Consider the following 25,755-nt stretch of genomic DNA (forward strand, 5'->3'; position numbering starts at 1 on the left):
GCTGCAGTCAAGGTGTTGGCAGTCATCTGAAGTCTCAACTTGGAAAAGATAAGCTTCAAAGTTCGCGTGGTAGTTGGCAGAATTCACCTCCTCACTGGCTGTTGGACAGAGGGCCTCAGTTCTTTGCTGGCTATTGGCCAGACACCATCCTTAGTACTTTGCCACAAGAACCTCTCCAACATGGCACCCTGCTTCATCAAAGCACACACGCTAAGAAGGCTAAATAGAGTTTGCTAGCAAGATGGAAGTCACAACCTTTTGTTACCTAATCATAGAAGTGCCATCCCTTCAATGTTGTCATATTCTATTAGTTAGATGCAAGTTACTCAAGGGGAGGTCATGACTATCAGGAGGTTGGATCGTTGTACTTCCTACCACAACACACAGGCAGAATGTTGAACAAAAAAGCCAGACAAAAAGAAGTACATATTGTGTGATTCCATTTATATAAAATTCAAAAACCAGGCAAGATGAATCTATGGCATTAGAAGTCAGGATAGGGGTCCCCCTAAGTGTATGAAGAGGGGAATATAAGAGCAAGGAGTGATTAGTAACTGGAAGGAAACCCCATGAGGGCATCTGGGATGCTCGGATGTTGTGATTCTTGAGCTGCATGCTGTTTGCACATATGTATATTGTTTGTGAAAATGTATTGAGCCATATGCATCTGATTGGTGGAAGCGTGTGTTTGTGTGTGTGTGTGTGAGAGAGATACTCCAATAAAAATTTTTAAAAAGTAATGTATGCTTAGATTCAATTAAACATGATATATGACCCATTTATCAGCCACTCTTTGATTATCTATGCCTTCTCTTTCTTTGCCACAGTAAAGTGACAGTTGATAGTTGATTCCATTCCATTTAACAAGTATTCTTTGAAGACCTACCAAGTGCCAAGCACTTATCTAGATGATTGTAATATAGGGTAGGCTGAATTTCTAGAAATGACCCTCAAGATTCCCTACCAGAATCCCCTGAACCTGTGAATGTAATGAGTCATTCCTCCTGTGGTTGTATTATGTTAAAAGGCACGGTTGACCTTAAAAATGGGAGACTATCCAGGTGGGCCCAATATAATCAATCAAGGAATAATTTTCTCCTACTGGTAGTGAAAGGGGAGGGCAGAAGAGGAGTTCAAAGAGATTCTAGGCATGAAGAAGACTCAACACACAGGTTACTCCTTTGAAGAGAGAGGCATGTGAGTAGGGATACAGGTGGCCCCTGGCAGTCAGCCAGCAAGGAAAAGGGGGCCTCAGTCCTATAGCTATAAGGAACTGGATTCTACTAACAACTTGAATGAGCTTGGAAATGGATTCTTCCCCAGAGACTTCAGCTAAGCGTTCAACCCACATGACACCTTGATTTAGGTCTTGTAAAACCTGAAGAGAGAACACAAGTAAGCCCACACATTCCTCTGAGCTACAGAACTGTGAGTTAGTAAATCAATATTGTTTTAAGCTGCTAAATTTGCTCATTTTCTATTTGTTAATTTGTTTCGTTTGTTATGCAGTGATAGAAACCAATACAGGATGTATTAGCCAAATAACAGACAACTGTTCTGGACCTATGTTTGTGGGTGGGGACAGTTAAAAAATAATGATTTTTAATGCTAACAAAGTAGATCAGAATATCTGGAGATATCTGGAGGTAGGACTCCCACCTCTAGCGTTTTTTTTTTTTTTTTCTCTTTTCAAGTTTTTCCAGTACTTCAAGAGATTCTAATCAGAAGTTTCTATTGAGCAATCTTATTAAACGGATAGAGACCAAAATGCCTGGGTGAGAAGAGATTTTTGGCATTCCTCTCTGTTACATGTTCTATTAACCTGTCACTGAGCCTCGTCATGGCTTCTTGCAACATACCCCTTGAATGTGGGCTTCCTCTCCACTCCCTCTGCTACCCTGCCAGAGGACTCAGACCTGGGTTTCATTGAAGTAATGTGAGTGCTTCCACTGGCTCCATGAGGACAGGGTTGGACTCTGGCTTTGCTCACCTTTGATATTTGGGCCACTACTACTGTTTGCCATGTAATAAGTACGTAATACATATATCACGTGTTTATAAATGATGACTCATTGAAGGAGCACATGACTAAACTACCCAGTCATGATTAGGTCTGCATTCTTTCCAATGAAACTTCAAGTTAATATTTTGTTTTTGTTTGTTTTAATGTTCCATGCTGTTAGAGGTAGATATTTCTACACCTAGAATCAATTAAAAAATGACTCAGAGACAAGTTAATCTGAGCCTTCTCATTTCACAGTTGGGGCAGAGAAAAGGCATGCCCAGGTCACAGCATGGCAGAACAATGTCTAGAACCCAGGTCCAGGCCAAGGCTTTTTTTAGGGGGTTGAGGGTGGTGGGATGGGAAGGTTTCTGTTGCTCCAGGCTTGCCTTAGTTTGGTGGCTTAGCTTTAAGTGGAAGAGACTGGGGCAGCTGTACTTGCTTCAGATACGTGGATAGGTTGGGGGTAGCTCTACCTTGGGTCGAAGGGGCAGTGGCTGCGGGAGGGACAGCCATTCTCATGGTGATGGCAGAGGAATAAGAGGGCAAAAGGAAGCATGTGAGACTTTTTTTTAAAGATTTATTTTTATTTTAGACAGCACTCTTGCATAGGAGGGGTGGGGGGAAGGCAGAGAGGGAGAGGGAGAGAGAGAATCGCAGACTCCCCACTGAGCAGGGAGCCTGATGTGGGACCTGATCTCACCACCCTGAGATCATGACCTGAGTCAAAATCAAGAATCAGCCATTTAACCCACTGAGCCACCCAGGCACCCCAGCATGCAACACTTTAAGGCCTGGCTGGGAGTTGGGGCGTGTTCACTTCTTCCCCTTTGTCATTTTTCAATGTAAGTCACATGGCCAATCTAATAGTCAAGGCATGAGGAAATACACTATGCCCATGGAGAAGCCATGGCGAGGATGTGTACAGGGAAGGATGAAAAATTGGGTTAATTACTCAATCTCCACCATGGCTGTGTATTAATCTCCTATGGTTGCCATAGCAAGGTGCCACCAGCTGAGTGGTTTGAAACAACAGAAATTTATCCTTTCACATCCTGGAGGCTGGAAGTCTGACATCAAAGTGTTGGCAAGGCCATACTTCCTCTGAAGTCTGTAGGAAAGAGTCCCCTCTTGCTTCTTCCTGGTTTCTAGTGGTTGCTGGCAGTCTTCAGGGTTCTTTGCTGTGTTGCTCTCTCACTCTGATCTTGGCCTTCATCATCATGTGGTCTTGTTCCTCATGCGATGTCTCAGATTTTCAATCTCTTTTCCTTATAAGAGCACCAGTCATTAGATTCAGGGCTCGCCCTAACCCAGTATTACTTCACCTTAATTGGAAATTTCCAGATAAGGTCACATTCATAAATATGTAGGGTTAGGAATCCTACACATTTATTTTAGGGTCACAACTCAGCCCACAAAGACCAGAATCCTGTACCATCTTTTGTAAACTAGAGCAGTTTTTCCTAAAATCTGGGTCCTGGACCCACAGCATGAGCATCACGTGGGAGCTGGTTAAAAGTTAAAATTCATGGGTCCCAACCAGACCTACTGAATCAGAAGCTAGAGGGGTAGGACCCAGCAATCTGTGGTGTAACAAGTTCTCCAGGTGATTTTCATTCATGCTGGAGTTCGAGAATCACTATCGTAGAAAACAGTAGAAGCTAGGCTTTGCAAAAAGGTAAATTTGGCCATTGTTGTTAAGAAGTGAGGGGTAGGAACCAATTCCATTCGGGTATCTGTGTGTGTGTCATAAGAAGGCAGGTGTTAGAAGTAGAGTGGGTTTAACTAATCACTTGAGTGATAAGAATATTATTCTAAGGAATCCAGGTACCACTTGCCTCATGGATCAGTGGACTTGACAAACCACTGTTCTTATATTCAAAAGTCATCACTGAATTTTCATTTTCTGTGGGTGTGAGAAAGATGGGAGGAGTCATCAGAGCTGGTTCCTGAGTCTGCAGCATGAGCTACACTACGTAGAATCAATGAAGAAAGTAGCCAAGGTCTGGGGCACCTGGATGACTCAGTCGGGTAAGCACTGGAGTCTTGATTTTGGTTCAGGTCATGATCTCAGGGTCATGCGGTTGGACTCCATGCTTGGCGGGGAGTCTGCTTGGGATTCTCTCTCTCCCTCTCCCCCCACCCTCTCTAAAATAAATAAATCTTTTTAAAAAAAATGTAGCCAAGGTGCTTTGCACAGTGTTCAGTGCATTTGTGGAAATGATTATTACCAAAGACCTATTGCTGACTCCACACTTCTGTCTTCAACCAGTTCTGGAAAAGAATGACCCTTGTAACCCCCCCCCCCCCAACACACACACACCCATGGCTGTATATGCAGAGCTAAGAAATAAAACGTGTCAGTTTGTTACAGCCCTTCAGGCATGGGACGTAGGAAGTTAGTTTACTAGTGAAGTCACATCTAACGCACAACTAAATTTAACAAAGGGAGTCAGCACTTAGGGTTAGATTCACAAGTAAAAATATAGAATAAAAATCAGGAATGGGCAGCTTTGTGCTTGAAAATACTTTAGGTTGTTCCTTGAAATACAGGTCATGTGTAAGTCCTGTCAACTAATCCCATGTCAAACCTAGAGAACATAAAGGAAAGACTACAAGGAAGAACTTTATGCAGATGTCTGCATATTCAAAACATTCTGCCTTTAAAACAAATTCCTAGTTCTGAATGTGGGAGTTGGAGAGACTGTTCTAAATGTTTTCTTTTGGACTCTAATACCTTAATATGCTGGGGTTTTGTTTGGTTTTGTTTTTTAATGAGGAAATTAAAACTCCCATCTGAGCATAGAGGTAGATCTCTAAAGAAATGGGAGTTTGTTCAATAGATGTAACCTTCCCTATATGAATCTAACATTATGGAGTGGCTGCGAGTCACCAGAAATTCTTCTAAGTACTTTAAAAATGTGCATTCTGGCTCTGGAGGCCATGTGTTTCACTATTGTACTATGCCACCTTTCTAATATTGCACATATTGTGTTTCCGCTCTACACAGTTTTGGGGGGTGGCAGACCAAAATCAAAACATGGAGCTGGATACATTCATACCAGGTGTGGGCCCAAAGAAGCACCCCCTCCCCATCCTGCCCACGCCCCGTGCCTCTCTCCTTGAAGGGCAGCAAGTAATATGATAAAACTTCTGCAGTCTTTTCTTTTTATGCTTTCTTCTTTTCCCAGGGGGAGAAAAAAATAGCATATTGTGTTGTCGCAAAAGAAAAGAATGGAGTTGAGCCTTCGTGGTTAGAGATGAGAAAAGCCCATCAGTTGTCAGAAAGTAAGAGTCAGGGGAATTTGTGCAGCCAGAGCCCGATAAAAGGCACAGCAGGGGCTGATGACAGATTACTGTCCTCATAAACCCAAAGGCATGATCTAGGGCTCAATCCTAATGTCTGCCAAACTCAAAGAAGTTAAAGAAAAATGGGACAGAGGCGATGATTTAGATTGCACCTGGGAGAGAAGGAATGTAGCACACCCAAGTTGTGCCTTGTGAGATCAGGCAAGCATCCGCAGAGTGCAGCCCCAGATTTGCCTGCCGCTTGCTTTCTCCAGGCTGTGGGAACTGTTAGAGAAAAAGTTGGCATTTAAAAGTTGGTTCTGGGAGGTCTGATTTTGTTCAGGAATCTTAAAAGCTGCAAATGTGGGTCTTATGAGAGCAACGGAGATTATCAGCTCATTTTTGCCCCATGGTTTTAAATGCTAATGGTATAGTATCTGTTGGGTGTTGTAAGTGATACAGTGTGTGTTTGTTAGGGTGATTTCTGCTTTCCTCGTACAACCCTTCTTGGGTTGTATGGACGCTTGGGTTGATGCGTGTGTGTGTGTGTGTGTGTGTGTGTGTGTGTGTGTGTGTTGGGGTGGGGGGGATGGTCCTTCTTTCTCATTCCCCGGGCTGGTCTTAGGAAGAAAACAAACCCAACCACAAAGCCTCCCAGAGGCTCTGGGTCCTTATGGTGCTGCCCTCCATGTGCTGTGTGTATTGTTGACTTTGCCTTTGGAGGCACAGTGATAGAGCGGGAATGCCCTGGACCCTGGAAACTATAGATCTGAGTTTGAAATCTGCCTCTCACCACACACCAGCTGGGTGAATTGAAACAAAGTAACCTCTCTGCCCTTGATTTGCTCATCTATAAAATGGGTAACAATGTATCTGTCTCAGGGGCTTTTTGAGGATCAGTTGTCTAACAAATTAACCCCCCAAATCTAGTGGCTTAAAATTATTTATCATCTCAGAATTTCTATGGTTCAGAGAATCTGAGAGCAGCTTAATCTGGGTGGTTCCAGCTCAGTGTCTCTCATGAGGTTGCCATCAAGATGTGGGCCAGGGCTGCCTTCATCCAAAGGCTTGACTGGGGATGGAGGACTTGCTTCCATGGTGGCTCCCTCACACGACTGGCAAGTTAGAGCTGACTATGGGTGGGAGGCCTCAGAGCCTTGCAACATGGACGTCTTCATGAGACTGCTGGGTTGCTCCTCACAAAATGAGAGCTGGCTTCCCCAGGGAGTGAGTGATCCAGGAAAGTCAGGAAAGGCCACATGCCTTTTGTGTCCTGGTCTCGAAAATCACAGATCATCACTCCTGCCTCTTCTGCTTGTTGAAAGTGAGCTACTTGTCCAGGCTTCCCTCAAGAGGAGGAGAATCAGGCTCTGTTTTTTGAAGAGAATGTCTAAGAATTTATGATCATACTTTATTTTTTTAACCATGATTTACTTTTATTTTATTTAAATTCAATTAATTAACATATAATGTATTATTGGTTTTAGAGGTGGAGGTCAGTGATTCATCAGTCTTATATAATACCCAGTGCTCATTACATCATGTGCCCTCCTTAATCCGTCACCCAATTACCACATCCCCCACTCCCCCCTCCAGCAATCCTCAGTTTGTTTCCTATGATTGAGAGTCTTTTATGATTTGTCTCCCTACCTGATTTTTGTCTGGTTTTATTTTTTCCTCTCTTCCCCTATGATCCTCTGTTTTGTTTCTTAAATTCCACATATGAGTGAGGTCATATGGTAATCGTCTTTCTCTGATCGACTTATTTTACTTAGCATAATACCCTCTAGTTCCATCCATGTCATTGCAAATGGCAAAATTTCATTTTTTTGATGGCTGAGTAGTATTCCATTGTGTGTGTGTGTGTGTGTGTGTGTGTGTGTGTGTGTATCTCACATTTTCTTTATCCATTCATCTGTGATGGACATCTGGGCTCTTTCCATAGATTGGCTATTGTGGACATTGCTGCTATAAACATTGGGGTGCAGGTGCCCCTTTGGATTACTACATTTGTATCTTTGGGGTAAATACCCATTAGTGCAATTGCTGGGTCATAGGTAGCTCTATTTTCTACTTTTTGAGGAAGCTCCATACTGTTTTCCAGAGTGGCTGCACCAACTTTGCATTCCCACCAGCAGTGTATTAGGGTTATCCTTTGTTCTCATCCTTACCAATACCTGTCCTTCCCTGACTTGTTAATTTTAGCCATTCTGACTGATGTGAGGTGGTATCTCATTGTGGTTTTGATTTGTATTTCCCCGATGCTGAGGGATGTTGAGCATTTTTTCATGTGTCTGTTGGCCATTTGGATGTCTTCTTTGGAGAAATGTCTGTTCTTGTCTTCTGCCCATTTCTTGATTGGATTATTTGTTCTTTGGCTGTTGAGTTTGATAAGTTCTTTATAGATTTTGGATATTGTCCCTTTATCTGATATGTCATTTGAAAATATCTTCTCCCATTCTGCCAATTGTCTTTTGGTTTTGTTGACTGTTTCCTTTGCTGTGCAAAAGCTTTTTATCTTGATGAAATCCCATTAGTTCAGTTTTGCCTATGTTTCCATTGCCTTTAGAGACGTGTCTAGCAAGAAGTTGCTGTGGCCAAGATCACAAAGGATGCTGCCTGTGTTCTCCTCTAGGATTTTGATGGATTCCTGTCTCACTTTTAGGTCTTTTATCTGTTTTGAATCTATTTTTGTGTATGGTGTAAGGAAATGGTCCAGTTTCATTCTTCTGCATGTGGCTATCCAGTTAACCCAATACCATTTGTTGAAGTGACTATATTTTTTCCATTGGATATTCTTTTGTGCTTTGTCAAAGATTAGTTGACTATAGAGTTGAGGGTCCATTTCTGGGTTCTCTATTCTGTTTCATTGATCTATGTGTCTGTTTTTGGGCCAGTACCATACTGCCTTGATGATTACAGCTTTGTAATACAGCTTGAAGTCAGGGACTGTGATGCTACCAGTTTTGGTTTTCTTTTTTAGTGTTCCTTTGGCTATTCAGGGTCTTTTTTGGTTCCATACAAATTTTAGGATAATTTGTTCCAGATCTGTGAAAAATGTTGATAGTATTTTGATAGCGATTGCATTGAATATATAGATTGCTCTAGGTAGCATAGACATTTTAACAATATTTGTTCTTCCAATCCATTAGCATGGAAAATTTTTCCATTTCCTTGTGTCTTCCTCAATTTCTTTCATGAGTGTTCTAAGTTTTCTGAGTACAGATCTTTTGCCTCTTTGGTTAGATTTATTCCTAAGTATCTTATGATTTTCGGTACAATTGTAGATGGGATTGACTCCTTAATTTCTCTTTTTTCTGTCTCATTGTTAGTGTATAGAAATGCAACTGATTTCTATGCATTGACTTTATATCCTGCCACTGTGCTGGGTTCCTGTATGAGTTCTAACAATTTTGGAGTGAAGTCTTTTGGGTTTTCCACAGAGTATCATGTCATCTGCAAAGAGTGAGAGTTTGACGTCTTCTTTGCCGATTTGGATGTCTTTTATTTCTTTTTGTTGTCTGATTGCTGAGGCTAGGACTTCTAATACTATGTTGAACAGCAGTCGTGACTGCTGCCCCCAACTCCCTGCCATGTTCCTGACCTTAGGGGAAAAGCTCTAAGTTTTTCACCATTGAGAATGATATTTGCTGTGGGCTTTTTATATATGACTTTTATGATATTGATGTATGTTCCCTCTATTCTTACACTGTGAAGAGTTTTAATCAAGAAAGGATGCTGTACTTTGTCAAATGTGTTTTCTGCATCTATTGAGAGGATCATATGGGTCTTGTCCTTTCATTTATTAATGTAGTGTATCACATTGATTGATTTCAGATATTGAATCACTTTTGCAGCCCAGGAATAAATCCCACTTGGTCATGGTGAATAATCTTGTTAATGTACTGTTGGATCCTATTGGCTAGTATTTTGGTAGAATTTTTATATCCACATGCATCAAAGATATTGGTTGTCTGTAATTCTCCTTTTTGGTGGGGTCTTTGTCTGGTTTGGGGATCAAGGTAATGCTGGCCTCATAGAAAGAGTTTGGAAGTTTTCCTTCCATTTCGATTTTTTGAAACAACTTCAGAAGAATAGGTATTAATTCTTCTTTAAGTGTTTTGTAGAATTCCCCGGGGAAGCCCTCTGGCCCTGGACTCTTGTTTTCTGGGGGATTTTTGATTACTGCTTCAATTTCCTTGCTGGTTATGGGTCTGTTCAGGTTTTCTCTTTCTTCCTGTTTCAATTTTGGCAGTTATGCATCTCTAGGAATGCATCCATTACTTCCATATTGCCTAATTTGTTGGCATATACTTGCTCATAATATGTTCTTAAAATTGTTTGTATTTCTTCCATGTTATTTGTGGGCTCTCCTCTTTCATTCATGATTTTATTTATTTGGATCCTTTCTCTTTTCTTTTTGATAAGTCCAGCCAGGGGTTTATAAATCTTATTGATTCTTTCAAAGAACCAGCTCTTAGTTTTGTTGATCTGTTTTACTGTTCTTTTGGTTTAGAAGTTTAGATATGTATTTGAGACCTTTCTTGTTTCTTGAGAAAGGCTTGTATTGCTATATACTTCCCTTTTAGGACTGCCTTTACTGTATGGCTTTGAACAGTTGTGCTTTCATTTTTATTTGTTTCCATGAATTTTTTAAAGTCTTCTTTAATTTCCTGGTTGACCCATTCATTCTTTAATAGGATGCTCTTTAGCCTCCCTGTGTTTGAGTTCTTTCCAAATTTCCTGTTGTGATTGAGTTCCAGTTTCAAAGCACTGTGGTCTGAAAATATACAGGGAATTCTCCCAGTCTTTTGGTACCAGTTGATACCTGATTTGTGACTGAGTAAGTGATGTATTCTGGAGAGTGTTCCATGTGCACTGCATGTGCAGGAAGAATGTGTATTCTGCTGCTTTAGGATGGAATGCTGTGTATGTATCTGTGAAGTCCATCTGGTCCAGTGTGTCATTCAAAGACCTTATTTCCTTGTTGTTCTTCTTAGATGATCCTTCCATTGTGGTAAGGGGGGGAGGTGTTAAAGTTCCCTACTATTATTGTATTATTATTGATGTGTTTCCTTGATTTTGTAATTAATTGGCTTATATAATTGGCTGCTCCCATGTTAAGGCATAAATATTTACAATTGTTAGATCTTCTTGTTGGATCGACTCTTTAATTATGATATAGTGTCCTTCCTCATCTCTTATTACAGTCTTTGGTTTAAAATCGAATTTGTCTGATATGATTGTCACCCCAGCTTTCTTTTGGTGTCCATTAACATGATAAATGTCTTCCTACCCCCCTCACTTTCAATCTGGAGGTGTCTTTGGGTCTAAAATGAGTCTCTTGCAGACAGCATATCGATAGGTCTTGCTTTTTTACCCAAGCTGATACCCTGTGTCATTGATTGGGGCATTTAGCCCATTTACATTCAGAGTAACTATTGAAAGATATGAATTTAGTGCCATTGTATTACCTGTAAAGTCACTGTTTCTGTATATTGTCTCCATTCCTGTCTGGTCTATATTACTTTTGGGCTCTCTCTTTGTTTAAAGGATCCTTTTTAATAGTTCTTGTAGGGTTGGTTTGGTGATCACAAATTCTTTTAGTTTCTGTTTGTCCTGAAAGCTTTCTATCTCTCCTTCTATTTTGAATGACATCCTAGCTAGATAAAGTATTCTTGGCTGCATATTTTTTCTCATTTAACACCCTGAATATATCATGCCAGTCCTTTCTGACTTGTCAGGTCTCTGTGGATAGGTTTGCTGACAGTCTAATGTTTTTACCCTTGTGGGTTATGGACCTCTCGTCCCACGCTGCTTTCAGGATTTCCTCTTTGTCTCTGAGATTTGCAAGTTTCACTATTATATGTCAGGGTGTTGACCTATTTTTATTGATTTTGAGGGCGTATTCTCTGTCCCTCCTGGACTTGGATGCCTGTTTCCTTCCCCAGATTAGGAAGGTTCTCCAGTATAATTTGCTCTAATATACCTTCTGCCTCCCTTCTCTTTCCTCTTCTTCTGGGATCCCAATTATTCTAATATTGTTTCACTTTATGGTATCATTTATCTCTAGAATTCTCCCCTCATGATCCAGGAGTTGTTTATCTCTTTTTTTTCCAGTTTCTTTATTCTCCATCATATTGTCTTCTATATCACTAATTCTCTCTTCTGCCTTATTTGTCCTAGCAGTTAACGCCTCCATTTTTTATTGCATCTCATTAATAGCCTTTTTTATTTTGACTTAATTAGATTTTAGTTCTTTTATTTCTCCAGAAAGAGCTCCTCTAGTGTCTTCTGTGCTTTTCAAGCCCACCTAGTATCTTTATAATTGCTACTCTGAACTCTATTTCCAACATCTCACTTATGTCCATACCGATTAGGTCCCTGGCAGTCAGTACTTCCTCTTGTTCTCTTTTTTGAGGTGAGTTTTTTTTGTCTTATCCTTCTGTCCAGAGAAGAACAGGTAAACAAGAGACAAAATACTAAAATGGCAACAACGACCCCAGAGAAATATGTACTAAACAAATCAGAAGAGACCCAAATCGGAAAAAAAAAAATTAAAAAGAAAAAGAATATAATCAGACAGGTGAACAGAATAGAGCAATACACTGAATTCTCTGTGTATTTTGCTGTGCTTGTTAGAAAACTAGATCCCAAAATTGTAAAGAAAGAAAAACTTATATATGTACACAAATAAAATTAAATACAATGAAGAATAGAATGTAACTATAAAAATGAAAATTAAAAGACAAAAAAAAGAGAGAGAGAAGCAAAAAGAAGGAACATAAACAGGCAGGTGAACAATGTAGAGCAATACACTATATCCTGGGTGCATTTTGGTCAGTTTGTTAGAAGAAACTGCATCTCAAAATTGTAAAGAAAGAAAAACTTATATATGTAAAAATAAAATTAAATACATTGAAAAGATAGAATGTAACTATAAAGATGAAAATTTAAAAAGATTTTAACAAAATAACAACAAAAAAAGAAGAAAAAAACAGAATATACAGAAAGGTGAAGGGAACAGAGCCACTTAGCACAACACCTGACACAAAGCAAACAAAAAATTCACACAGTTAGTATTTGAAGGCTTTAAAAGAACGTTGTTCCACTCCATCTCTCTAGAACTTAGCGCTGTGCTTGGTGTGCGGCAGCCATCTTAAATAATGATTATGCTAATTTAAAATGAGCTGTATTTGTTGTCATAAATCAAGGCCCCTAAAATTATTTATGTGAAATATTCCTGCCTCTGAAACCTATTATCCTGAAATATTTTGAGAGTGGGAGAAAAGTAATACTTGAATCATGAGGTCTGTATGTTGAGGCACTTCTCTCAGATCTGGAATGTTCAAAAAATTCCCAGCCAAACTTTCACAATGGAAAGCATGGGAATTCCTCGCCCACACTCTTCCTTCCTCCACTATTTTATAAAACACACCCACAGCCTCTCCTTTCTTCTGTTCCGTACTTTAGGTTTCTCCTTGAAACTTGGGTGTTTGGAGGTCCTAAGGCTGAGTACAAGTAGATAAAGGTCATTTCCTGCACTAACATTTTGTGATTACAGGAGTCCTCCTTCTCCCTGCTTCTCATAGAAATTAGCGAACAGGTCTGGTCAATTCGTCCTCAACAATGATGCTCTTGACACTCCCTTTCCTGTCCCTTAGCCACTGTCTTCGTTCTACACCAGGTAAGACTGGGATGGAAACACTGTCACATGGTCTTAACAGGGCCAACATCTCCAGTCATTCTTACATCCCCTGATCACATAACTCTCCAAGAATATCCCTTTTGCTTATACCACACTATTGTTAAAATAAAATCCATGAATTGGCTCTGTAGCAGTCCTCATGTGGGTGCCACGGATTTAGCAGGTATCAATAGATAGTTTTTGGAGAATTCGGTCTTAAAAGAAGTTAGGAAGTTTTCTTTACTAATGGAATTTCCTGAAGAATTTGATATGCTGATGTGTAATGTGAATCTTTCTGAGGGAGAGTTAATGTAATCCAAGAAACTTCCTCTCTTGGGTTTGTTGTGGGCAAGTACAGGTTTCTTGTCATAAACTGTCTTGAATCACTACTTGAGAATATCAAGATGTGTGTATACATGTATAAATATGCATAACCTTTCCTGAAGGACTGGGTAATTCCAAAAAGGAATTGATCCACCGAAGTTTTTAGGGTGTAGAAAGTACCCTGTATGATACTCTAATGGAAGATAAATGTTATTATACATTTGTTCAAACCCATAGAATATACAACACCAAGAATGAACCCAATGTAAACTATGGACTTTGGGTGGTAATAAGGTGTCAAGGTAGGTTCATCAGTCATAACAAATGCACACTCTGGTGGGGGATGTTGCTAATGAGGCTGTGCATGTGTGGGGACAGGAGGTATATGGGGATTCTCTGTACCCTCTGCTCGATTTTGCTGTAAACCTGAAACTGCTCTAAAAAAGTAAAGTCTATTAAAAAGAAAAAAGAAGGGGCGCCTGGGTGGCACAGCGGTTAAGCGTCTGCCTTCAGCTCAGGGCGTGATCCCGGCATTCTGGGATTGAGCCCCACATCAGGCTCCTCCGCTATGAGCCTGCTTCTTCCTCTCCTATTCCCCCTGCTTGTGTTCCTTCTCTCACTGGCTGTCTCTATCTCTGTCGAATAAATAAATAAAATCTTTAAAAAAAAAAAAAAGAAAAAGAAGAAAGAAGAAAAAATAGAGCCAAGTACTAAATATAACTTTCCCAGGGTCCAAATGTGTGTGTGTTGACTAAGAAGTCAACCCTTTCCTAGAAGGGTCCTCTTTAAATACATCCATAGTTTCTATTCTGACTTCCCTATCCCTGGTTTGCCCCTCTATCCTAAAGAGCCTTATCTCCTGGATTTCCCCATTGAAACTCTATTCTGGAAAACCCCAACCCTTATCCGTTGGGTCCTTCCAGGACTCATTGTGATTTCCCTCATTATTTCCCCAAGTACAAGTCCTTGAGTTCAGGGTAGAACCCTGGAGTTTTTATTTGGCAAATCAGTGATTTCTTCTGATAATCCAAAGAGCTGCAAAGTGGTTCCACTCAAGGGGGTCTTGGTGCTTCAAGTCTGACAGCATCATTCAGTTTGGGCATGTACCCTTCAAGGCAGGTCTATTAGGGGATTTTCCTAAAGATATCACTTTTTATTTTATTTTATTTTTTTATTTTATTTATTTTTTTTTTAAAGATTTTTTTTATTTATTTGACAGAGATAGAGACAGCCAGCGAGAGAGGGAACACAAGCAGGGGGAGTGGGAATGGAAGAAGCAGGCTCCCAGCGGCGGAGCCTGATGTGGGGCTCGATCCCAGAACGCCGGGATCACGCCCTGAGCCGAAGGCAGACACTTAACCGCTGTGCCACCCAGGCGCCCCTAGATATCACTTTTTAAAAAGCCCTTTTAGATCTGTTAGAACAGTACATAGCTCACCCTTAAGTTATTTTAATTCTTGGGAAGAACACAGGCCCTCTAAACCCTAATGAAAAACAGTGTTTTCTAACTGCTTTGTAATTGCCATATACCTTTTCTTCCTTCAAAGGCAGTAAATTTCATTATTATGCAGAGTAATGTAATGTTACATTCCTTTGATGCTTTTAGCTTTTATCACTTTGGACCTAATGGATAAAGAAAGGAGCCATATGCCTCCAGAAGACTGCTCCCTTGGTCATAAGAGAGAACATCTGAAGGACCGTCTAAGTAAGTAAGTAGTCAGGCCCTGTGCCGGGCTCTAGAAATGGAAACATACATGATACAAATTTTCTTCTCTGAGACTTGGCATTAAAAAGGCATTTATCCATTTATTAGTCCATACGTCAACTACATTTTGGGCCAGGTACTACATTGGATATAAGGACTATTTTTGACTGGGTTGCCTGGGAATATACTGAATATTGTGAGTTGTGTGCACATGGTTTCCTGGGGAATATCTGGGGAGATACACCTGAACGAAAGTGAGGATGACAGGATGGGGCAGGGAGAGAGGCATGTGCTCCATGTGGTTGCAGCTAAGACCCCGCCCAGTCTTACTGCGAGTGCTGGAGCTAACCCTATAGAGTTGTCCCAAAGAGGAAAGGAGGCCAGGCCTTTGCATGCCAATGTCCCTGGGTCACTGGTGGCCCAGTGTCCCTGAAGAGGGGCTATAACTGTAGGGAAGGCAGTTTTTTTGCAGCCTGGGGCAATGCCCAGCAAAGGACATGGCTTTGAGCCATGAGTTATCAGTATCCCCAGGAGCTAGGAGATGGGAAGAAATCTGCGTGAGAATGCAACACCTGCTATTGGGATATACCAGGAACAAGGATCCGTTCGTGCTCTGGGGGAGTTGATAGTCTAGCTGATGAACCATAGCAGCTAATAGATAAGTAACAGTGGAAAGAGGTAAGTTCAAGGAGATGGTGAGTGCTCTGAAGATGCAGAGCAAGGGCTCTTAGCCCGGTCGTAGGGGTCCGCAGAAGGATTCCCAAAGGAGGTGATGGCAATGAGGAGGTAAGGAATTAGGTGTGTGAAGGCAGAGCCGGGACACCTGGTCCGGCAGCTAGGGGTTTTATCCTGATGACGCTAACGTGCACAGGTTCCAGCCGCAGTGCCATGAGAAAATTTGCACTTCAGGAAGATCCTTCTGGCTGCAGTATGGAGAAAGGAATGGAGATAAAAGAGCAACATGAGGGACCCCTAGGAGTGACCGTGTGGGCTGCGATTTCATTAGTTTCCAATGAGAAATGATAGTGACTTAAAATAGAGGCTTGTCAGGTGGGATGGAGAGAAATGGATGGATTTGAGAGATATTAAGGAGGCAGAATCCCTAAGACTTGACTGATTGGATATGGGTCTTTAGGGAAAAAGAGGAGTCAACCTCAGATTTGTCTTGGAGCCATAGCAGGCTGGCAGTGGTGTGAAGGATGAATCTGGGAGACTGTCAGGCTGAAACAAGGGAACCAATTAGAGCCATGATAAACAATGTCATTTTGTACAGGGACCCATTCAGGGACCAAAACAAACAAACAAAAAAAAGTGTTTATGATCATATTCATTTCAATCAAATGAAAATAATGTTATAGAATTCTATTAAAATAATATGTATAATCTTAAAATTACCTTTCTTAGAAGAATGTCAGTAAGAAAACCGGCCCTGCTTCTAGCCACTTAAATATTAATATCTGGGCCAAGTGTAGACAGCACCATAGAGGCAACCTGTCATTTTTTGGTTCCTATTCATGTGACACTTTGGGCCTCACAGTGAGTCTTCTAGAATATGCTCCTTTTTTATCCTTGATGCGACCTTGCAGGTAGGAATTACTATGTTTCCAACGCGCAGAAGCAGAAACGGAGAAGGAAGTGAAATGGCTTCATTGCCACGTGGCAAAGTTGAGTCTAGAATGTTCATTCCATTCAGTGCCATGTCTCCCAAGGTTGCAGCCACTACATGCTGGGCATCATACAGATGAAATCATTGTGCTGGCTCCCTGCTTCTTTTAACATCCTGGGCCTCTCTGTGCTGGCTGTAGGATTGTCTGTCTGCTTAGGGGCAGAGGCTGAGATGGCAGGGACGGCCCCGTTACCAGGAAGCTGCGACAATGCCTGTTTCTCCTGAGAGGGGCTGGCCACCTGAGCGTTCTGGGGGCCCCTGCCCTGGGTCATCCTGTCAGGCAGGCTTTGACTTTCAGTTACTTGGAGCCCAGGGCTTGGGCAAGGCAGAGGTGGTTTCTCCAGATATGGATCCCATGCTTTATAGAGTCTGAAAACCTTCCCATCAGGTTGAACTTGGTCTCTGAGATGTATGTTGTAGTCAAATGAACTAGATATAGCCAAAAGAACCTCTCTTCCCAGTCAGTGAATTTGTAACCTCCAGGGTCAGATGACTCTGCCCTTAGCTAGAGCAGGGGTGAGGAGAAGAGGCAAGGAGAGGGAAGAGAGAGGAGGGGCAGAGAGGACTCTGTTCTGAACCTGCCCTTTCAGGCTGCAGTTGCTGGCCACACAACAGCCTCCTTTTTCTCAGTATCAATGAGAAGGGAGCTTGTGTTTTAATCTGGCAATTTAGAAATTAAAGATGCAATTAAATGTGATTACGGATAAGCTTGAAATAGATTTTCTGAATATAAACACTCACATGTACAGATGCACGTATTTATTCACTAGTCTCTCCACAAGCACTCTGTAGTCTTTTTTTCCAGCTTTATTGAGCTATAATTGATGGGTAACATTGTATAAATTTGATGTACAATGTGTTGATTTCATACACTTATAAATTGCAGAATGATTACTACCAGAGTGTTAGCTAACACCTCCATCACATTCCAGAGTTACCATTTTTTGTGTGTGAGGTAAGAACATTTAAGATCTGCCCTCTTGGTAACTTTCACGAATATAATACGGCATTATTAAGTATAGTCGCCATGCTATACATTAAATCCCCTGAACTTATTTCTTGTAACTGAAAGTTTGTACCCTTTGACCAAATCTCCTCTCTTTCCCCCTATCTCCCAGCCCCTGATAATGACCACTCCACTCCCTGTTTCTATGAGTTTAGCTTTTTAAGATTCCATATATAAGTGATATCATTCAGTGTTTGTCTTCCTCTGACTTATTTCACTAAGCATAATGCCCTCAGCATCCATCACTGTTGTCACAAATGGCAGGATTTTCTTCTTTTACTTGGCTGAATAATATTCCAGTGTGTGTGTGTGTGTGTGTGTGTGTGTGTGTGTGTGCATATCTCCACACCTATGATGGACACTGAGTTGTTTCCCTATCTTGGCTATCGCAGTGGATATGGGAAAAGCAGTGTGTAGTTTTGATTGCCATGGGTAGTTAGTACAAGGTTTTAGTGTTTTGCATCTTTATTAACCTTTACCTCTGAAGCCCACCTCTATCCTGAACTGCCTTTTCTATTTTCAGGGTCTCATAATAATTATCTTTGAAATGACCATCAGATTGAGCAGGGAACTGCTCTTAGCATTACAAATACTCGTTGTAGACAGTCGTGGAACACCTCTCCTCTGAGTTGCAAAAGTAGTAGTGATAGTATGAACAACTACCATCTATGGAACATTCACTATTAACCAAACTCTGAGCGAAGTGCTTTACACACACTAAATCAATAATATGTTGTAATTCAATTATAGTACAATATTAGGATTTTACGACTTTTATGGCAATAAGTTAGTCATTGCCACACCTCTTTTTTTCACTAACTTTATCCAGTTCTTTGAATTGTATGCTCTGTGCAGGACTCAAAATGCCAATTTTGCCAATTTTATCTATACCCTCTGTGAAGTAGGGAAGATGCCTCTTCTTACCTTTTTATAGTTTTCACATGGACATGTCAAAATACATTGCCTTCTGGTTTGTTTTTTCTCATGCTGCTCCTGCTCTTGAGGACCACGTCTGACTCCCTAGAATCTTCCTTAAGGACATGTCTTGGGCCAAGCAATCCTGCAAAGGCAGCGATTCTCAATGATTTCCCCCCTCTGACACAGCTCTATAGGTATATGCACATTTTGACAAAAACCCCAGCTGAAAGACCATCTCATAAGGCTGTAGAAGAGGTAAGGGAGGCTGCAGATGACCTGTGATTCCCAGCACGGCCCAATGACACCTCTCTCACTCTGCCCTTTAGGCATATGCAACATGATAATATAACTGGAATAATTTTGAGTGCATTCTAATTTGTTTAATTTAAAATCAGGTTGCTTTGAATTTTATTGCTTAAACACACGATGCAAGAAACAACAACAACAGCAACAAAGTCACACTTGTATGTATAAAGTCCTATGGAGACCTCCAGGAAAAATCTACTGGAAATAAGTGAGTTCATCAAGGTCACAGGATATAAGATCGACTTATAAAAATCAATTGTAATTTTATATACTGGCAATGAGCGATCTGAAAATGAGATTTAGAAAACAATTCCATTCACAATAGCACCAAGAAGAATAAAATACTTAGGAATAAATTTAACAAAAGGAGAGTGAGACTTATACACTGAAAATTATAAAACAGTGGTGGCAAAAATTAAAGAGGATCTAAATGAATGGAAAAATATTCCATGATCATGAGCAGGAAGATGTTAATTCTCCTTAGTTGCTGTCAGAATCCTGAGGGATTTTGCTGCATCTGTGCTGCCCCTGTCCTGGGCCATCCTGTTAGCCAGAAGCTGGGCTCGAGTTGGTTTCTCCAGTTGCAGATCTTGGTGCTTTGTAAAGATTGAGAAGTTTCGGTTGAAATTGGTTTCCCAGTCATATGTAGTAGTCAAATGAACTAATTGCAGGTAAGTGAGGCCCCTGTTACCATCCATGGTCATAAGGGCTCAAAAAACATCATTATTTTTTTTTTTTAAAGATTTTATTTATTTGACAGAGATAGAGACAGCCAGCGAGAGAGGGAACGCAAGCAGGAGGAGTGGGAGAGGAAGAAGCAGGCTCATAGCGGAAGAGCCTGATGTGGGGCTCGATCCCATAACGTCAGGATCACGCCCTGAGCCGAAGGCAGACGCTTAACCGCTGTGCCACCCAGGCGCCCCCCAAAAACATCATTAATCTAATGAAAGGACAAGCCACAGGCTAGCTTGAGAAAAATTTTGCAATTCATATATTTCATAAAGGACTTATGTCCAAAATGTACATTGCACCTCAATAATAAGGTAGACAACCCACTTAATACATGGGCGCAGTATTTGAATAGACTTTTTGCTAGAGAAGATATGTAAAGGGCTCACAAGTACATGAAAAGATGCTCAACATCATTAGACATTAGGGATATGAAAATTAAAAGCACAATGAGATACCACTTCCAATACACTGGAATGGCTATAATAAAAAAGAGACAAAAATAAGTGTTGGGGAGGATGTGGAGAAACTGGAACTTTCACACATTGCTGGTGGAAGGTAAAATGGTGCAACCGCTTTGGATGACAGGTTCTCAGGTTCTTAGAAAGCACTGTATGACTCAGCAGTTCCACACTTATGTATCCAGCCAAGAAAAATAAAAATATAATACACAAAATTTTTAAGTGAACGTTCATAGTATTACTATAATGCAAAAACCTCAGACTAGATCCAAATGTCCATCAACATGTAATGCATAAACAAAATGTGTTATCATCATACATTGGAATACTCTCCAGTAATAAAGGGAATGGAACTACTTATATACTCTACAGTATGGAGGAAAGAGCATGATGCTAACTGAAGGAATCCAGAAATAAATATTCTGTATCATGTAATTCTCTCTATATGCTTGAAGTATCTGGAAGAGGCAATCTCTAGAGACTAAAGCAGATCAGCAGTTGCTGGGGCTGGCCTGGGAACTGACTGTAAAAAGGTACGGGAGTCTGAGGGGAGGAGGGAGTCCAGGGGTCATTAGGGTGATAAAAATGTTTTAGAAATAGATTGTGGTGATATTTGCATGTGTATACTTTTACTAGAAATTATTGACTTGTATCTTTATAGTGGGTGAATACTATGAATATTATACCTCTGTATAGCTATTAAAAATTAAATAAAAATAACCAGAATGGAGGGTAGGAGATACACATAAAACAAGTTTAACAATAAATCGATATTTCTTGAGGCTAGATGATAGGTAATGAAGGTTCATTATATATTTCTCCTTTTGGCGCTGTGTGTCCATTTAAAATGTTCATAATAAAAAATTAAAAGGAAATGATGATCAAGGGAAATGTCACACTTCTTTATTTCTTTATGTGAAATGAAGTCTGACTCAGTCTTTACATCACAAGGCTGAAAGAAAATTAAATCTCAGTCGTCACAGAGGTCCCTTGCTAGGATCACTCAGCAATCTGGGAGGCTCATGTGATGCCCCAAATCTTCAGGCTATCGGGGTCATGGTGGTATGACCACTATCTGATATGAATGATTCTTAGAAGTCAATAAAGTGCATTTATGTCAAGGAAGGGGAAGAGTCTCTGTAGTCTGTGGTACCCATGTTTAGAGCCAGACTCCCCAGATCCCTTCTGGTTCAGGATCCCGGGCTGCCCTTCCCTTCTGAGTCTTGATCCATTTGTGCCCAAGTCGGAGCGTGACTTTTTGACAGTGGGGTGAACCATAGACCTACGTCCTCTTTTCAGCTGTGAGAGTAACTTCTCCGGGCTTATTCCAGCCCTTTTACCTTAACCTCTCTCCTGGATTTTGGCTTTCACAACAGCCAGAAAAAAAGTTCACCTTGTAGCTACTTCTGTTTCGGTTGTGCTCAGGCACCTGAAGTATGGGTTCAAAAAAATATTCTTCGACTTTAATATGTGTGTGTGTGTGCACACACGTGTGTGTATGTGTGTAGAATACAAAGAGTATAGTACACCAGTCCCTTCTCTTTTCAAATCCCTCTTCAGCACCTAAGGCTCAGTGCATTCACTTATTTAAGCATTGACAGAACAAATATTTATTGAGCCCCTCCAAGTAGTGCCAGGCAGTGTTTGCATCACTAGAAGTGTAGCGCTGAACAGAGCCAACAAAGGCTCGGCTTCTATGCAGCTTAGACTCTAGGGCTGATGTTTTCAAACTTTAATGTGCCTAAGAATCACGGCAATACTGTTAAGATGCAGTGACTGATTCCCTACGACTGGATGCTGCTCGAGCTCTGCATTTTTCACAAGCTCCCATGCAATGGCAATGCTGCTGGTGTACAGAACACACTCTCAACTGCCAGGTTCTGGGGTGGAATGCAGGGAAGTTTCGGAGAACACAAAAGTTAATCCTTCCGGCGTTTCCATACTGAATTATTTGCAACAGGCTCCTTGTCTGTGGGGAGGGAGGGTCACTGACGGGCTCTGCCCTGAGGGACCCCACACCTGTCACTTGGCCTCCAAGTAAATTATTTCTCTCTTTTGTCATGCACACCACCCTGGAGAAGCGGCCTTCACCCAGACCACACCCTGTTCTGCACCCTACCGGGCACCATTGTCTGTTCACATCCAGAGGCTTCTCTGATTAATTCACAGGTTGGGACTTGTGTGTCAGCCTTCCCTGAGGGAACTGATCCTGTTTTACACTTCAAAGGCCCATCTGGCAGGTATCAAAGGTGTGTGGATCTTTGGAGCTGAGTTTGAACTATTTCTGGTCTAACATTTTAACTCATTCCTGTTCCCCACTTCTGTTTTATAATGTTAATAAGAAGGACAAATAAGAAAAAGGCACCCTTGTTTTTGCTTACTTTTTACAGGCCCTGTTTCCCCTGGAAAACAATCTCTTTGTGTTCGTGTGATTGTTCCGCAGAGTGGGTTAATTCTTTGTAGGCCCTGTGGCTATACTCAACATAGCAGACTTCTAAGCAGCCAGGTTGCTCAGGCATTTACCCAGCCACAGCTGGCCAGGTTGTATGGTGGTGCAAGCTTACTGGAATCCTGCCTCTAGGAAACTATTCTAATGAAATCACTGGAAAGGCAGACTAAAATACCTGTAAAATGAAGTTCTTTACAACATCATGACAGTAATAAATACTTTTTTTTCTCTTAGGGAGAAAAAAAAAAAAACACCTAAATGTCTGTATTTGTTTCCTATTGCTGCTATTACAAATTGCTTTAAAACACATGACCTCTCTGAAAGTTCTGGAGGTCACAAGTCTGCAATTGCTTTTGCTGGGCTAAAGTCAAGGTGTGTGTGGGGTGACTCGATTGGGTGGAGGCCAGTGGCATGGGCGGTGAAAGAATTCACTCAAGGTGGGACAAAGAAGATGGAAGTTTATTGAATACATTGCAAGGGAGCAGTGGGGAGGACAGCAAAGGAGAGACTGCGCAAGGTGGGGGGGCTGCCATGAAAGGGGGAAGGTGAGAAGGTATGCGAATGTATGCAGTTGTCCTTTTTTGGCACCTGTGTCCAGGTGTAAGTAGCCCACGGGTCAGCTAGGGCTTATGGATATTTTGAGATGGGTCACCTGTGGGCCTGCTTGTATTCAGCCAGGGGATAGGGGGTCACCATGGGCCCTTCTGCCTTACTCGGGTTTTCATTGTTCAAGTTGGTTGCTTAAAAGGGGCTTCTGCAGTGTGAAGGCTGGTTCGTTGTGGGGTCTCCAAGGGCATCTTGTTTCCTTGTCTTTTTCAGCTCTATTGGCCCCCCATATTCTTTGGCTTATGACCCCCTCCCTCCCTCCATGTTCAAAGTTCATCATTTCAATCTCTGATTCTGACCACACGTTGCCTTCTCCTCCAACTTTAACTCCTCCTGCATCCCTTTTATGAGGACTGTGGTGATTACATCAGGTCCGTGAAGATCATCCAAGGTAATATCCCTGTTTTTTAAGCTTAATCTCTTAAAATTAAGATCCTTAATTTATTCACATCTGCAAAGTCGGTTTCACCGTATCCGGTAACATTTTCCAGTTCCAGAGATTATGATGTGTACATTTGGGGGACCATTATTGAGTTTACTCTAGTAGCAAACCGTAGGAAGTAGTTAATAGTGTTATATTTGTCCAGTAGAATATTTTACAGCTGTTAAATCTCTTAAATAGCATTTAATGAAAACAGAAAGTATTGTAATGCATTTGGCATTTGTTCACCGAATCTAACACTTCCTGTGTTCTGGACTCTGTTCTGAGCACTGGGGATGCAGTCGGGAGTGAAGGCCTAGCTCTCTTGCATCTTATGTCCTGGTCAAAGAGACAGACAATAAACAAATACATTAATAAACAGAGTAATTTCAACTAACGATAAGTGCTATGAAGTCAGTTGGGTGGGGGGCGATGAGGGGTGACTTTGCACAGGGAATCAAGGAAGACTCCCTGGAGAGATTACGTTTCCACTAAGGCCTGGTGAAGAGAAGGAGCCAGCCACATGCCAACCACTATGCAGAACCTTCTAGGCAGAAGGGAAAGCAAGGCTAATGACCTTTCCTGAGGCAGGCAGGGGTTTGGTGCATACTAAGGACTAAGGCTGGTGTGGCTGGGCATGGTGTCAGGGGGAGAGGTGGGGCAGGTAGGCGTGAGGAAGGATGTTGCAGACTACCAGCTGGCAGATACTGCTGGGTGCTTACCCTAACTTCCCACCTCTCTTCTTTCCTGCAGAGGCAACCAGTTTAGTGTCAAGCATCGATGTGTATAATTAAACTACTGGCTTTCCTGATGTCTCTTGCTCCTGAAGTAGGGATTAGGGGCTTTTTGGCACGTCCCTGCCAATAAAGATGTCCAATGAAATCAGTGTGTGGAAGGAGGACTTTCACTTTTGCTGCCTTACAACCATGAGCCTGAGAGCTTTGGGCCAACAATTTTGGAGCATAAAAGGTGCCTGTGTGCTTGAGGGGGCTGTGTGGCTATTACTCTCATCCCAGAATACCTGCCTGCAGATTCCTGTTTGGTTGGGCTACATGAACCAGGGTTCTAGGACATGATTGGAAATCTGATCCCTCAATGATAAATAGAGTAAGAAATTTATATTTTGTTCTATCTATAACTGGAAATTACTGTTGGAAGGGTTTAAGCAGGAGAGCAATATGGTCTGATTTATATTTGTGACAAATGATCCTATCTACTCTTTGGGGACTAGCTGGTAGGTCCTACTGGGGACATCAAGTAAATGATCATTGCAGTAATTCAAGAGAGGGATGATGCTAGCTTAGACTAGGGTTATAGCAGTGAAGGTGGGGAGACAGTTTGTATTGTATTAAGTTAGAAAATGGGAACCAGTAAGATATCTTTACTGTATATACAATGAGATAATAGTAGCCAACATTTATTGAGAATCCATTATGGCCAGACAAGGTTTTAAACATTTACATAAACTAACTCACTCATTTTATTGTTACACTAGTTGTGTGAAGCAGTCATTATTTTTATCCACAGTTTGTAGATAAGAAAACTAAGAAGCAAAAGGGCTAAATAATTTTCTAGTAAGTGATGGAGGATGCCTTCCTCCCTGTGTGTGTGTGTGTGTGTGTGTGTGTGTGTGTGTGTGTGTCTGTGTCTGTGTTTTGGATGGGGAGGTCCTCTATGTGGCTGTGGGTATGTAGATAGGGAGATACAGATGGGGACACCCTAGAAAAAAAGGCTAAAAGGAAATATTCCAAATATTTTAGAAGTTTCCTGTCTGAGCAAGAGCATATCGTGCAATTTTTCTTCTTTATACTCTTCTTATTTTCCAGCATTTTTACAGTGAACATGTGCTGTTTTTATTTATAGGAGAATAATTAACATGTAAAAGATACCGTAGTTTAGAACTGTGGTGTTAATATATTTTATATCATGTCAGCTGTTTTGAGGCACAGAGAGAAAGGGTCATAGTGTAGTTACCACGGCCAGATAGGAAGCTGAGCTGTGGAAATGAAATCATGGACCAGGTGAATGGAGTTCCTAGATCTTTAGGGCGCAGTGATGGCTTCTTCATCCTAGTCCCATCATCTGTCCACTCACTGGTAATGTCTTCTGGAAATAGTCCTATTCAAACACCCAAACTTTTCAGCTTTTCCACACTCTGGCATTGTAAGTAGAGGGCAGCTTGTCCGC

At 41.3% G+C, this 25,755-nt stretch overlaps 1 long non-coding RNA gene across 6 annotated transcripts in view; it reads left to right on the forward strand.

Moving 5' to 3' along the window:
- The window catches only part of LOC113252786 (uncharacterized), a 197,649-nt gene that overhangs the window by 2,612 nt on the left and 169,282 nt on the right, over positions 1-25,755 (forward strand). For 5 of the 6 annotated variants that reach the window (XR_008957795.1, XR_008957794.1, XR_008957800.1 and 2 more), the window contains exon 2: positions 14,908-15,006. This is a non-coding gene — a long non-coding RNA (uncharacterized LOC113252786). Of the gene's footprint in view, positions 1-14,907; positions 15,011-25,755 lie in introns of all 6 variants that reach the window. The other variant, XR_008957799.1, reaches the window with a different exon arrangement.

This window comes from Ursus arctos, unplaced genomic scaffold (genome assembly GCF_023065955.2).
Source record: "Ursus arctos isolate Adak ecotype North America unplaced genomic scaffold, UrsArc2.0 scaffold_6, whole genome shotgun sequence".
NCBI lineage: Eukaryota > Metazoa > Chordata > Mammalia > Carnivora > Ursidae > Ursus > Ursus arctos.